Below are 13,969 nucleotides of genomic sequence, written 5' to 3' on the forward strand. Positions count from 1 at the left end.
TGAGACTTAAATTTAGTACTACAAGCCTTAATTCATTCCCCATTTGAACCAGAAGCTAAATGTGATCTGAAGTTTCTGACCTCATTGGCATCAAATGAAGGAACAGTTTCATCCAGTGCAAAGCACTATGAACCTGGAAGACTATATTTTTGGTAGTCATCACCTGTGCTAGAAGGATATCAAAACTCCAAGCATTATCTTCTAAACCGCTCTACTTGATTTTTCATAGAGATAGGGTGGCATTACCAACCAATCCTTTTTTCCTTCCTAAGGTGGTGTCAGAATCAAATATCAACCATTCAATTAATCTGCCAGTTTTATTTCCAAATTTTAAAAACAAAGGTGAATATATGTTACAATTATTGGACATTCACAGACAATTACTTTCCTACTTACATAGAACAAAAGACATCAGTAACACAGATCAATTATCTGTCAACTTTGTGGATTCCAAATTGAGTAAGCCAGTTACAAAGGCAACTCTGGCAAGATGGTTCACAGATTGTGTATCATTTGTGTACAACAAACTGGGTCTGACCTTGCCAAAAACCTTTAAGAGCCCATTCAACCAGGTCCATGGCAACATCTTCAGTATTTTTATTTAGGGCATCCAAGGGTGGCTGTAACTTGGGCAAATTCTCATACCTTTATTACTCACTACAAATTGTCTGGTCTTGGGGGGTAGAGCAACCTTTGGCTTGAATGTGCTCAGGGATATCCTTCCTTAGAGTCCACCTGGGTTTTTAGGTAAGCATCTTTTTTCAACTGATGACTTCTGGAAGAGTGAGAGCTTATAAAGACACCACTGTGCCTTACATTGAGCTCCAAATGTTGATTTCTTGTACCAGGATTATTACAATAATGTTTCTTATATTATGTAAAACAGCAAACAAGATCTGAGATATGTTAGGGGATAAATCATTGTGGGTAATGAGGAGTGTGAGAGTTCTACTGGCCGCAAGCTGTAAAAAAACGGCTGAGCTGGATCCGAGGGTCAGATATGAACCTAGCTGTTGAGGAAGAATAAAAATGGACAACACAGGTGGAACATTATTTCATTTTTTGTAATTATTTAGTGTCCAGAAAACACACACACGTACACAAAATGTGCCCATCCATGAGGGCCACTTGACTGAGTGCACTTTTCTCAGTGACATCAAATGAAGGAACAATTTCATACAGTGTAAAGTACTAGAAGCCATCATGCCTCACACACACACGTAATTACATTAATTATTTACCACATTTGTTATATGCAGCTTTTTTATCAATGCTTAACGAAGGGAAAGTAAATAAGGCCTTATAATTTCTACGGATGCAGTTATTTTAATGTGAGTTTTTTTAGTTCATTGTTTTCTTGCTTGTTTATTTTTTAATTATATACTTGCTAAACAGCAGTGATGCCTTGAGTGTAAACTAGGTGGCAGCTGTTACATTTTTTTCAGTCTGACCTTTACAGTGATTGAATAAGTGGTCATGAAGATTTGAACTTTTTTACTGTACAATCTCTATACATTAATACCCTGTTGGAAAATGTTAATTCTCCTGTATAGTATGATATGTTCTGTCTATTTTCTAAGGCTAAATCGTAAAGCTGGATGAGGAAGAGGGAGAACAACAAACAGCCGCATGCTGTGGTGTAAGAAACTGAGATACTGACAGAGTACTACTACAAGGTGGAAATTAGATCAGATGGGGGTTAAAAAAGGAGGAATAAAATCTGTAGAGTTGAACTGCAATCTGGCAGAGGAGTGGAAGAAGAGCAGTGAGCTGTGTGATTTGGAGTAGAGGGCTGCAAAAATGTACAACTCATTAATATTAGAGGTGTAATCTGTGCAGAAATGAGCTCATGCATAAAATAAGATTACTGTCCACGAAGTGACTGTCAGTCAGGCAGCTTCATCTGCATTAGTGAATATGAGAGAAGCCTGAAACAGCTATATATAAGGTATTAACAGGGAAGAGAAAGTAGGAATAGATATGAAATCAACCAGGCAACAAGGTATTTTCAAATGTAGTTCAAGGTGAGTTTAAACGTTTGAAAACTTTAAATGGGAATGATTAAATGAAATATATCTTTCAAAAAACAGGACTTAAAACACTGATGCACAGTCTGCATTTTGTCTTTGTAAATCACTACACTGATGGACAGCTGAACTTAATATGAAATTATAACCAATGTGGTCACCTTTGCTCTCATTAAGGACTGGAATACCACTTCAGTGGCACCATATTCCACCTGGTGCAACTTCCATGGCACCAGATTGTATATGGGAAGCTTAACACATGCAATCAAAAATAGCCTGGTGTACCTGTACATGAGCATTCTTAATGGGGTGTTAGTAACTTTGACTACCTCCCAGATGGCTGGATTACAAGTCCAGTCCACAAGAGAGGTCCTTAAACACACACTAACTAAAAAATCAAACAGCTTCACAACCATTTTGTGTAAGGTGATTAAGTAATGAGAACTTTTTCTCCATGATCTAGCCCAGTGTGGTTCTGTCAAATTTAGATATTGTGACTGCAGTTTACTGTCCATGCAGTTTGCCATGAGCCAGCAAAACCGTTATCACTATACCTCATGACAGAATTAAATCATGCATAAAGTCAAGGATCAAAAGGTAAATGGAGCCATAATACATTTGTATCCACAACTGGCTAATTGGCTGCATATAGCAGGTAAGAAGAGGAAGACGCCTGTTGTCCCTGTCCCTTGTCACCAGTGGAGTCCTTCAAGGCTGTATCCTGAGGTCACTCCTTCTAATGCAGAATGATAACCCTCATTGGGTCTACACACTTAATGGCCTTACATGACTGTACATTTGGTATGGGGGTAGGGTATGATCATGGCCTAGGAAAAATGTGTCTTTCAGCCGATGCCTGTGCTAGGATGTCTTTGACTCCCTTCTATGAGATTTATATTAGATCAGGTACATGGGGTCAGCTGTCTGTCTGTCTGAGATTGAGGAGGAGCACCAGTGGCAGATGATGGTCCACTTACATGGAACCTAAAAACATAAAAAAGCTAGCACAATTGCTGTAGAGTAAAATAAGATAGATACAAGTGACATTTATGCCATCACTTATCCAGACTCTGCAGCAGTGATTAAGTTTGGAGAAGAGCACAAAAATCATCTCCCTTGGCATGTGGCCATCGTTACGTGTATACACAGTCGCAGGTTTGTAGACATTCAGAGTTTGTGCTGTGACAGATATGGCATATGACTATAACAGCTGGTGCCATGAATGAAAAGTCCTCATTAGGCTCTGCTTTGTTCATACCCCCTAAGAGGGGCAAGTTAGAACTCTACCAAGCTCCACGCAGTCATCCGTGGATAATCGCATCTAAAAAAAAATACTGTCTCAGTCACTAAAATGTGTACTAGACAATACATTTTATGACTGGTATAGTTTCACTTTGTCAGATAGCTACTATAGTGATCAACCAGGAAAATTATCATTTTCCTTGCAAGGGACATTAGAAAACAAAACAGTGGTGCTATTTTTATAACACAGGTAATATGGTCAGATGGTAATCAGTTGAAATAAACAATTGTTACCTTCAGCCTTATTAGATAAATAATGCTTCTCGACCAGGTCACAGAGCTTCTCTACAGCACTCACAAATGCCACATGACATGTTGTTTTATGACAGCGGTTACCTTTATGAAGACCTCAGTGGATGTGTGCTGAAGCTCAGTGTCATGGATGACAAGGGGAAGAACATTCCATTTCATTCTAGCTGTCATCAGCACACTAAAGATGATATTTTCCTCTTTAGTGATAGTGTCACCATCAGGTGTGAGACACTTACATGGAGTGGAACCATGAAGAAAGAAAATTCAGAGAATTTATTACATATAGCCAAGCAAGGGTGCAGAGAATACTCATCTTAAATGCATCATTACCAAGGTGATGTATTCAACCCATATAATTAAGCATGTGCACTTCTATGACTATGTCATTGTCAGAGTGCATTCTGAATGGATGCTCACATCTCACACTTCATGTCAGAAACCAGTTTGCTGAAAAGATTATAGCTTCCTGATATCTGTCATGGGTTTGTGGTTCAGTGTGAAACAACGCAGAGAGCTGAGATCAGTGCTGAAACTCCAAGTCAAATCCTATTCAGAACACCTTGATTATTTGGGAACTTCAAGCGGCATCTCCTACCATCCATCCATCCACAACCCCTTTTTTCCCATTTTTGCATATGGGGTTGGGGTGTCACTTCACCAGTGACAATCATCTGCAGCCAAGGTTTCTGTCATGTTCGCTACTAAAGATAACAGTAAGCAAAGCTATAAAGAGTTCAAGATCATGATCAGTTCAGATGCATTCAGTATATTAGTAGGGTCACCATCAGCACTGACTTCAGTGCAACACTTGGAGACTATAAAAGAGATGTGTCCTAGAGCACAGCCCTCAGTCTAGTAGAATAACACAACAGCACATCATGTCCTTCCTTCCACAATTCAGAGTTTAGTGTGGGTAGACAAAAGCAAAACATGCCGTTTCACAAATCACAGAGCAGTACCAGACACAGTACAACAGTTCCCTCTACAGACCTCATTATTGCATAACAAGTCCCTCCACACACCTCAGTACAGCAGAAGTCGCACTGCAAACCTCAGTACAGCACAGCAGGTCCCCCCATACACCTCATTGTAGCATAACAGGTTCACCTGCACACCTCAGTGCAGCACAACAGGTCCCTCCTTACACCTCTGTATAGCACACCGGATACCTACACACACACACACACACACACACACACACACACACACACACACACATATATTGGAAAAGCACATCTGGTCCCTCTACACACCTCAGTACAGCACAACAGGTCCCTACACACACCTCAGTACAGCACAACAGGTCACCCCTCACACCTCAGTACAGCACAAACAGGTTCCACACACAAACACACACGCGCACACACACACACACACACACACACACACACACACACACACACACACACACACACACACAGACCCCCCTCAGTACAGCACAGCAGGTCCTTCCTTACATGCCAATAAAACACAACAGGCCACTCCAAACATTTCAGTAAAGCACATGTCACTTGGCACACATCAGTACAGAACACCAGCTCCCCCTGCACTTCTCAGTTGAACACAACAGGTCCCATCAAATGTTTCAGTACTGCATGGCACCCACTGGTCCTTCAAACACCTTTCACAGTAGAGGCAGAAGAACAATAATATTTTTCCATACACATCAGTAGAGCTCAGCAGGTCCCTTCATACATCTTGCTTCAGCAAATACAGGAAACAGTACAAATCCTTCCACACACTTTAGCCCAGAACAAGGCAGACTATGGCAGATTAAAACACTACAGCAGGAAAACATAATATTTTTAAAAAGTAAAAGTCTTTTCTTGGTAACTAAATGTTCCTCCGTGCATTCCAGGACAAATGTAATGTGTTTTATCAGATATACAGAACCAGAACCCTGGTCATCCAGTTAAGGTTTGTGCAAAAGCTGCATGTTCATAGGTAGGTACTTGGCTATCGGTCCTAGGACCTATACAAGCCTAGACAAAAAAGGTTGCACAATCTGCATATTGGGGAATGCACCTATAGAGGGCCTTTTAGCACCTTCACCTTATTGGTGTAATTAATTGCTGACAGCAAGTTGTCAGCTCTTCCATAGGAATCCACAGCAGATTTATTTTTTGTACTTTCAGTTGTAACACACTGACTCCAGTCACTTGATTCCATGTGGATCAATTACTTATAGGGGTGACATTTTGTTGCAAATGTAAGTAGACATTAATGGATGCTTATCTATTTATTTAGCTGAGCAGGATAATTAGATTAGACTACATGTCTGTTTTAGGGAACAACTGATTCCATATTTGACTGTGTAATTTGGCAATAACACCACAAAACTTGCCCTACACTTTTTTAGCTACCCAGGAAATATCTGTGGAATGATGGAGCAGAATGGTACAGCATAAGGTGGACTGAAAAGGAGGCCTAAACTATGGGGTGAGGTGGTGTGATGGAGGACAACTATGTGGTGCAAGGTGGTGTGATAGACAAGTATGTTTTGGTGTGAGGATGTGTGATGGAGAATGGTGTGGTGCCAGGTCATTTGAAGAGGGATAATGGCTATGGCATAAGGTGGTGTAATGGGAGACACTGGTATGGTATAAGGTGGTGTGATGAGGGCTATTGGTATGGTATAAAGTAGTGTGATGGGGGTTATTGGTGTGGTATAAGGAGGTGTGATGGTGATACTGGTATATGGTGTAAGGTGGTGTAATGGGGGATACTGGTATGGTATAAGGTAGTGTGATGGGGGATACTGGTATTGTATAAGGTGGTGTGATGGGGATACTGGTATTGTATAAGGTGGTGTGATGGGGATACTGGTATGGTATAAGGTGGTGTGATGGGGATACTAGTATGACAGAAAGTGGTGTGATGGGCACACCGGTATGGTATAAAGTGGCATGATGAGGATAGGAGTACGGTATAAGGTGGTGTGATGGGATGTAATGGTATGATTAAGGTGGTGTAATGGTGATACTGGTAGGTACAAGCTAGTGCGATGGGGATAATGATATGGTGAAGATGTTGTGATGTGGGAAACTGGTGTGATGGGGATACTGGTGTGGTATAAGGTGGTGTGATGGGGGCTACTAGTATGGTATAAGGTGGTGTGATGGGGGATACTGGCATGGTATGAGGTGATGTGATGGGGATACTGGCATGGTATAAGGTAGTGTGATGGGGATACTGCCATGGTATAAGGTGGTGTGATGGGGATACTGGTATGGTATAAGGTGGTGTGATGGGGCTACTAGTATGGTATAAGGTGGTGGGATGGGGGATACTGGCATGGTATGAGGTGGTGTGATGGGGATACTGGCATGGTATAAGGTGGTGTGATGGGGATACTGGCATGGTATAAGGTGGTGTGATGGGGATACTGGCATGGTATAAGGTGGTGTGATGGGGATACTGGCATGGTATAAGGTACTGTGATGGAGGATACTGGTATGTTATAAGGTGGTGTGATGAGGATACTGGCAGGGTATAAGGTGGTGTGATGGGGGATACTGGCAGGGTATAAGGTGGTGTGATGGGGATACTGGTATGGTATACGGTGGTGTGGTTGGGATACTGGTATGGCATAAAGTGGTATGATGGGAACACCGGAATAGTAGAAAGTGGTGTGATGAGGATAGTGGTACGCTACAAGGTGGTATAATGGGGTGCAATGGTATGATGATGGTGGTGTGATGGGGATACTGGTAGGTACAAGCTGGTGTGATGGGGATACTGGTAGGTACAAGCTGGTGGGATGGGGGATACTGGCATGGTATGAGGTGGTGTGATGGGGGATACTGGCATGGTATAAGGTGGTGTGATGGGAATACTGGCATGGTATAAGGTACTGTGATGGAGGATACTGTTATGGTATAAGGTGGTGTGATGGGGGATACTGGCAGGGTATAAGGTGGTGTGATGGGGGATACTGGTATGGTATACAGTGGTGTGGTGGGGATACTGGTATGGTATAAGGTGGTGTGATGGGGATACTTGTATGGCATAAAGTGGTATGATGGGGACACTGGAATAGTAGAAAGTGGCGTGATGAGGACAGTGGTACAGTACAAGGTGGTGTGATGCGGTGTAATGGTATGATGACGGTGGTGTGATGGGGATACTGGTAGGCACAAGCTGGTGTGATGGGGATACTGGTAGGTACAAGCTGGTGGGATGGGGGATACTGGTATGGTATAAGGTGGTGTGATGGGGGATAATGGTATGGTATAAGGTGGTGTGATGGAGATACTGGTATGGTATAAGGTGGTGTGATAGGGATACTGGTATGGTATAAGGTGGTGTAATGGGGGATACTGGTATGGTATAAGGTGGTGTGATGGGGATACTGGTATGGCATAAAGTGGTATGATGGGGACACTGGTATAGTATAAAGTGCCATGATGAGGATAGGGGTACGGTATAAGGTGGTGTGATGGGGTGTAATGGTATGATGAAGGTGGTGTGATGGGGATGCTGGTAGGTATAAGCTGGTGTGATGGGGATAATGATATAGTGAAGGTGGTGTGATGGGATACTGGTGTGATATAAGGTGGTGTGATGGGAATACTGGAGTGGTATAAGGTGGTGTGATGAGGATACTGGTATGGTATAAGGTGGTGTGATGGGGTACTGGTATGGTATAAGGAGTTGTGATGGGGTACTGGTATGGTATAAGGTAGTGTGATGGGGATACTGGTATGGCATAAAGTGTGATGGGGACACTAGTATAGTATAAAGTGGCATGATGTGGATAAGGGTACGGTATAAGGTGGTGTGATGGGGTGTAATGGTATGATGGGGATACTGGTAGGTATAAGCTGGTGTGATAGGGATGATATGGTGAAGGTGTTGTGATGGAGGTACTGGTATGGTATAAGGTAGTGTGATGGGGATACTGGTATGGCATAAAGTGGTGTAATGGGGACACTGGTATAGTATAAAGTGGTGTGATGAGGATAAGGGTATGGTATAAGGTGGTGTGATGGGGTGTAATGGTATGATGGTGTGATGGGGATACTGGTAGGTATAAGCTGGTGTGATGGGGATAATATGGTGAAGGTGGTGTTGTGTGAGATACTGGTATGTCATAAGGTTGTATGATGGGGTTACTGGTGTGGCATAAGGTGGTGTGATGGGGATACTGGTGTGGTATAAGGTGGTGTGATAGGGTTACTGGTATGGTACAAGGTGGTCTGATGGCGAATACTGGTATGGTACAAGGTGGTGTGGTGGGGATACTGGTATGGTACCAGGTGGTGTGGTGGGGATAATGGGATGGTATAAGGTGGTGTGGTGGGGATACTGGTATGGTACCAGGTGGTGTGGTGGGGATAATGGGATGGTATAAGGTGGTGTGGTGGGGATAATGGGATAATCAAGGTGGTATGGTGATGGATGGGAACTTTGTAGTGTTTGCTGGGGAAATGGAGGAAAATGGAATGGTCTATGTATGAAGAAGATGAAAGGTCTGGTACATGGTTTTGTGATAATTGTAGTGTATAACGGTTATGAAGGAAGAAACAAATATGATTTAAGGAGTTGTGACTGGTGAGAATGATGTGTACTGTGTACCTGCTATCAAATGTTTTGGTGATTTTTTTTTTTTTTTTTAACAAAGAAATGAATGAGGTTAAAGTGGCAGGATGTTCCATTGACAAAGCTAAAGTGGTAATGGTTCATGGTTACTAAATTTTCCATATACTCTCTAATGATGTCTGGGATAACATGTTCCACAGCTTTACAAATGAGGCTAGTGAGATTAATGGGTCTATAGTTACAAGGATCTGTGCCAGCCTACCCCTGTATTCTTCCTTCATCAGACCCTTAATCAAATACAATGTCCTCTTTGGTATGCACAGATCCATGCATATCACTGAACTGAAAAGGCCTCAAAGATTTCTAACCCAAAAAAATTAAACCTATTGACTCTTTCAACTATCCTGAAATATTAGTACAACTCTCAGTAATCATTAATAATAGTAGTAGTAATCATTATTAGTAATACATAGTACCCTCGCAGATGCTCCAATGTGACCTGAGTCTAGAATGGCTCAGTCCTATTTGACCTCCTTTTTCTTCGCATGGCCATTGCTTCTGCAAACACCTGTAAGAGAGAAATCTACTCCAAAACATAAACAAGACTTGCTGGAAGGATAGGTTCCTAAAATAGTATTTTCTAGCCTATGGAATGAGTTGACATTAGTACTTTGTCTAGTTCTATGACTGGATGGATAGACACAGATGTATGCCATGGTTGTCCTCTAATACCCTGATTTATTTTTGAAATAAGCAGAATTAAATACTTGATAAGGATGGCAAGACTTTTTATGTTTGTCCACTTAAATGTGTATATGGCTATGCAGGTTATGGTTCCAGTCATCCCTTGCAGAATTATTCCTATATTAAGTTCCTAATTATATGGTGCAAGGAGATGTGATAGAAGAGTGCAATATAGTGTGATGTGGTCTGCTGCAAGAGAACATTATAATGTTAGTTGGTGTGACTGAGGAGAAATGCATGGTGTAAGGTGATCTCATGGAAGAGAATGAAGTAGTATATGATGGAGAAATGAAGAGTGGCATAGTGTGAAGTGATGTAATGGAGGAGAAATTAATGATTTAAGGAGGTGTGATGAAAAAGGATGGCATTGTGTATAGAGGCCTGATGGAGGTCACTGTTCTTGTGTAAGGCGTTGTGATGGACGAGGACATTGTGAAGTGATGAGGCGTGATGGAGAGAGATGTGGTGTGAGGAACTGTGATGGAGGAAAACAGTATGTTGTAAGTTTGTGTCATGAAACAATAGTATGGTGTGATGTGGTGTGATGGAAGAGAATTGTATGGTGTAAGGAGTTGTAATGGAGTGGAATCCTATGGTGTGATGGAGGAGAATAGCATAGTAGAAGGAGTTGTAATGGAGTAGATTTGTATAGTGTGTTGGTGTAATGGAGTACAGTGGTATAGTCTGACTTTATAGAATGGTGGTAATAGTATGATGTAAGGTGTAGTAATGGAAAAGAATGGGATGGTGTGAGATGGAGTGATGGAGGAAAATGTGGTGGTGTGAGGACTTGGAATAATATATGGTGTGAGATGGTGTAATGGGGTCAAATTGTATGATATGAGGTGGACTTATGGAGGAGTATGGTATGAGCTGGTGCAACGGGGAGAGAATGGGAAGGTGGAAGGAGTTGTAATGATGTAGAGTCATATGGTGTGAGGTGGACTGATGGAGGTTTGATTCTGAAATCAGGAAATGAGAAGGCTTACTTTCACTATGTATTACTTCTGGAAATTGAGCTCTAACTGATGAGGTACAAGTAAGGCACTGCTCTGAAAAGATGAATGATGTGAAATTTTAAGCTTTTAATCTAAAAATGCTACAACTGCTGCTGTTCAAAAGCTTGAGGAGCAAAGAGCAAGACGTGCCTGAAAAACGTTTCCTTGCTTCAGCTTTCTATGATTCAGACTCAGTTTTTTGCTGCTTACTAGTAGGAAAGTTGTCTTGGTTATTTATGCATTCACAACATATGTAGAAGCAAATTCAGATTTTTTTTTTATCTAGTATTGTGGAATATGAACAAGCTGTGATAAATTTCAAAGATATTATAATAAAAGGCTACAGACTTGGCTATCTGTCTAAAAAGAATATAGATGTTAAATTTAACACATATAATTGTACTATGGCTAAATTTTATTGTTTACCCAAGGTGCATAAAGATTTAGTAAATCCACCAGGTCGCCCTATAGTGGCAGTTAGTAACTATTTCTTACATAATATTGGAATTATGCTGCATTATTTATCTAAATTTGTAACAACTTTGGATTCTTATATAAAGGACTCTTTTGATTTTTTAGATAAAATTATACACATACCATGGGAGAAAGACTGTTATTGGATTGTATTGGATGTTAAGAGCTTACATACAAGTATTAAACATTCAATAGGCATAGATGCTCTTGAATTTTTTGGGGGGAAATAGTCTAGTGTCAAACTATGTTACTGAACTACTTCATTTTAGTTTAGTTAATAATTTGTATGAATTTAATTGGGTAATATACCAGCAAATACAAGTTACAGCTATGGGGGCACCTTTTGCCCCTATGTATGCCAATCTGGTTATGGGTTATTTTGAAATTATTTTTTGTATAGGTTAGATTTTTATAATAAGTATGTAGTTCATTATTTTAGATTTATAGATGATTTAATTTTTTTATGTAAGGAAGGTATGGAGTTTATAACAGATTTTGTTAATTTGTTAAATTCTAATCAGTTGGTTTAATATTTGAAGGTTTACAAAGTGGAGATTCGGTTGTTTTTCTGGATCTAATATTGAAAGGTAATAATGAAGAAGGAAAAACTAATACAAGCATACATAGAAAATTTGGTGATGATGGACACTTTTTGGATGGACATAGTTGTCATCTGAACCATATTCTGAACTCTTTGCCTTATGGGGAATTATTAAGAGTTAGTAGGTTATGTAATGAGTCTGATATTTTGGAGAGAGAAATTCTTAATTCTTGTCAGATGTTTAGAAATAGGAGATATACTAAAGAAGTTATTAGAAAATCTTTAGAAAAGCTATGTTCCCCGGGAATAGATATAAGAAATAAAAATTAATATAGTAATAATTCATTGCAAAATATAAATCAAACAGGAAGTAAGATTTATCACTTCATATAATGTACTTTCTGATGACATTATAACGGTTATAAAATATTACTGGCCCTTCCTGACAAAAGGAAGATATAAATTAAATAATGTATGGCTTTCTCCTTTGATTTCATTTAAGAGGGGTTGTAATTTAAAAGATATGCTAGTTCATGCATGTTTTTCTTTACCGAGTATCAATATGAGCCATGAAATTATAAGGGTAGGTACTTGGGCATGTGGAAATTGTTCAGTTTGTCCATATGTAGTTAAATATTTTGACAAAATTAATGGTATAAAATACAAACCAGTAACAGAGTATACTTGTAATGCAGTGGGCATTATTTATACTCTCAAATGTCCATGCAGTCTGTTTTATATTGGAGAGAGTAAGAGGTCTTTTAAGGTTAGACTGCAAGAACATATTAGAGATACCAAGAATAAAAAAATAGAAAGCCCTGTAGCTTCCCATTTTAATGAAATGCATGGGGGGGCTTATGTGGATTTAAAAGGCTGTATTTTAGAACAAGTCACAGCAACAAATGCAATTTGTTTAAAAAAATAAGTTATTGTCTAAAGAAGCAGTCTTCATTTTAAAGTATAATACTTTAACTCCTGGTGGACTAAACCAGGAATGTAATTGGAAATTTTTATTGTAAAGTGCTAATAGAATTAGATAATTATTTTATTGGTTGATTTATAGTAATTGATGTATCTTTATAAGAGATGTTTTTTGTCTGTTTGTATTATCTCCTGGAAGGCTTTTATGCCAAGGCACTAGAGAGGTTTTTGTGCTTTTATTAAAGGATATATTACTGGTTTTGTCGTTTGGAATAATTTTGTTCTACATCTGTGGTTTGGGCTACTTGGGAAATAACCCTGTCCAGTTTGTGTCAAAGTGAGTGCAGCCCTTCCAATCTCAGGAGGTGTGAGCTGGCTTCTGTACCAGGACCACTAATCAAACCTCAGTCACCTGGCTAGTAGTCAAGGCTCCATCCCTCAGCCACATGGAGCCAGGCATAGTGTTCCTTCACATTTCTCAACACCGTGTTTTCATATGCTAGGAATGTCATCAATAAATTATTTCCCATTGCAGTTTAAGTAAATAGAAACATTAGATTTATGCAGATGAGGTACAAATGACTGCTTTAATGGAAAATGCCTAAACCCGGTTATATGAAAACTAGACTATGGATGGGGAAATATCAGAAAATTGGGTTTTCTTCAGGCCATGAATGTGAACTCCACCTCTCCCCCCAGCTGAAGTTTATAAAATTGAATGTAAGACTGCTCCATTTTGTAGGCAGTGAATTGTGCTTGTATCAAATTAAACCTCAGGTGTACACAACTGTACTGGACAAATGGATGTTGGCAATCACGAGTCAGAAGCTTCTACTTTACTTAGTTATCCATATCCCATTTATTAAGATCTGACTGCTTGCTGAAAATATTAAGCATTTTGTAATTGCAAAGTTATGCAGATTTATTTTTCTAATGGCAAATAACCTTCAGAACTGGCTCCTAGAAAATAGCTACATCAAGCATGAAATGAACTTGCTTAATATCTAGGCAATAAGATTGTTACAGGTGAGCCTTACCCTGACAAATGCACAGCCTTCATAACCACCAGCTTAATTCATAGTCTAAAGATAATTCATTAGTGCTAGAGTGATAAATACTGTGAGGGATCACTACAATTTAGGCACAATGCTGTTATCTTGCAGATTTTG

The 13,969-nt window shown here is 39.8% G+C and overlaps 1 protein-coding gene across 1 annotated transcript in view; it reads right to left on the minus strand.

The window, feature by feature from the left end:
- Window positions 1-13,969, minus strand: part of LOC122789871 (adhesion G-protein coupled receptor G4-like) — a 464,784-nt gene that overhangs the window by 277,836 nt on the left and 172,979 nt on the right. The gene's annotated exons all lie outside the window — the stretch shown is intronic.

This window comes from Protopterus annectens, chromosome 15.part0 (assembly GCF_019279795.1).
Source record: "Protopterus annectens isolate FY-2018-M chromosome 15.part0, PAN1.0, whole genome shotgun sequence".
In the NCBI taxonomy this organism is placed as follows: Eukaryota; Metazoa; Chordata; order Ceratodontiformes; family Protopteridae; genus Protopterus; species Protopterus annectens.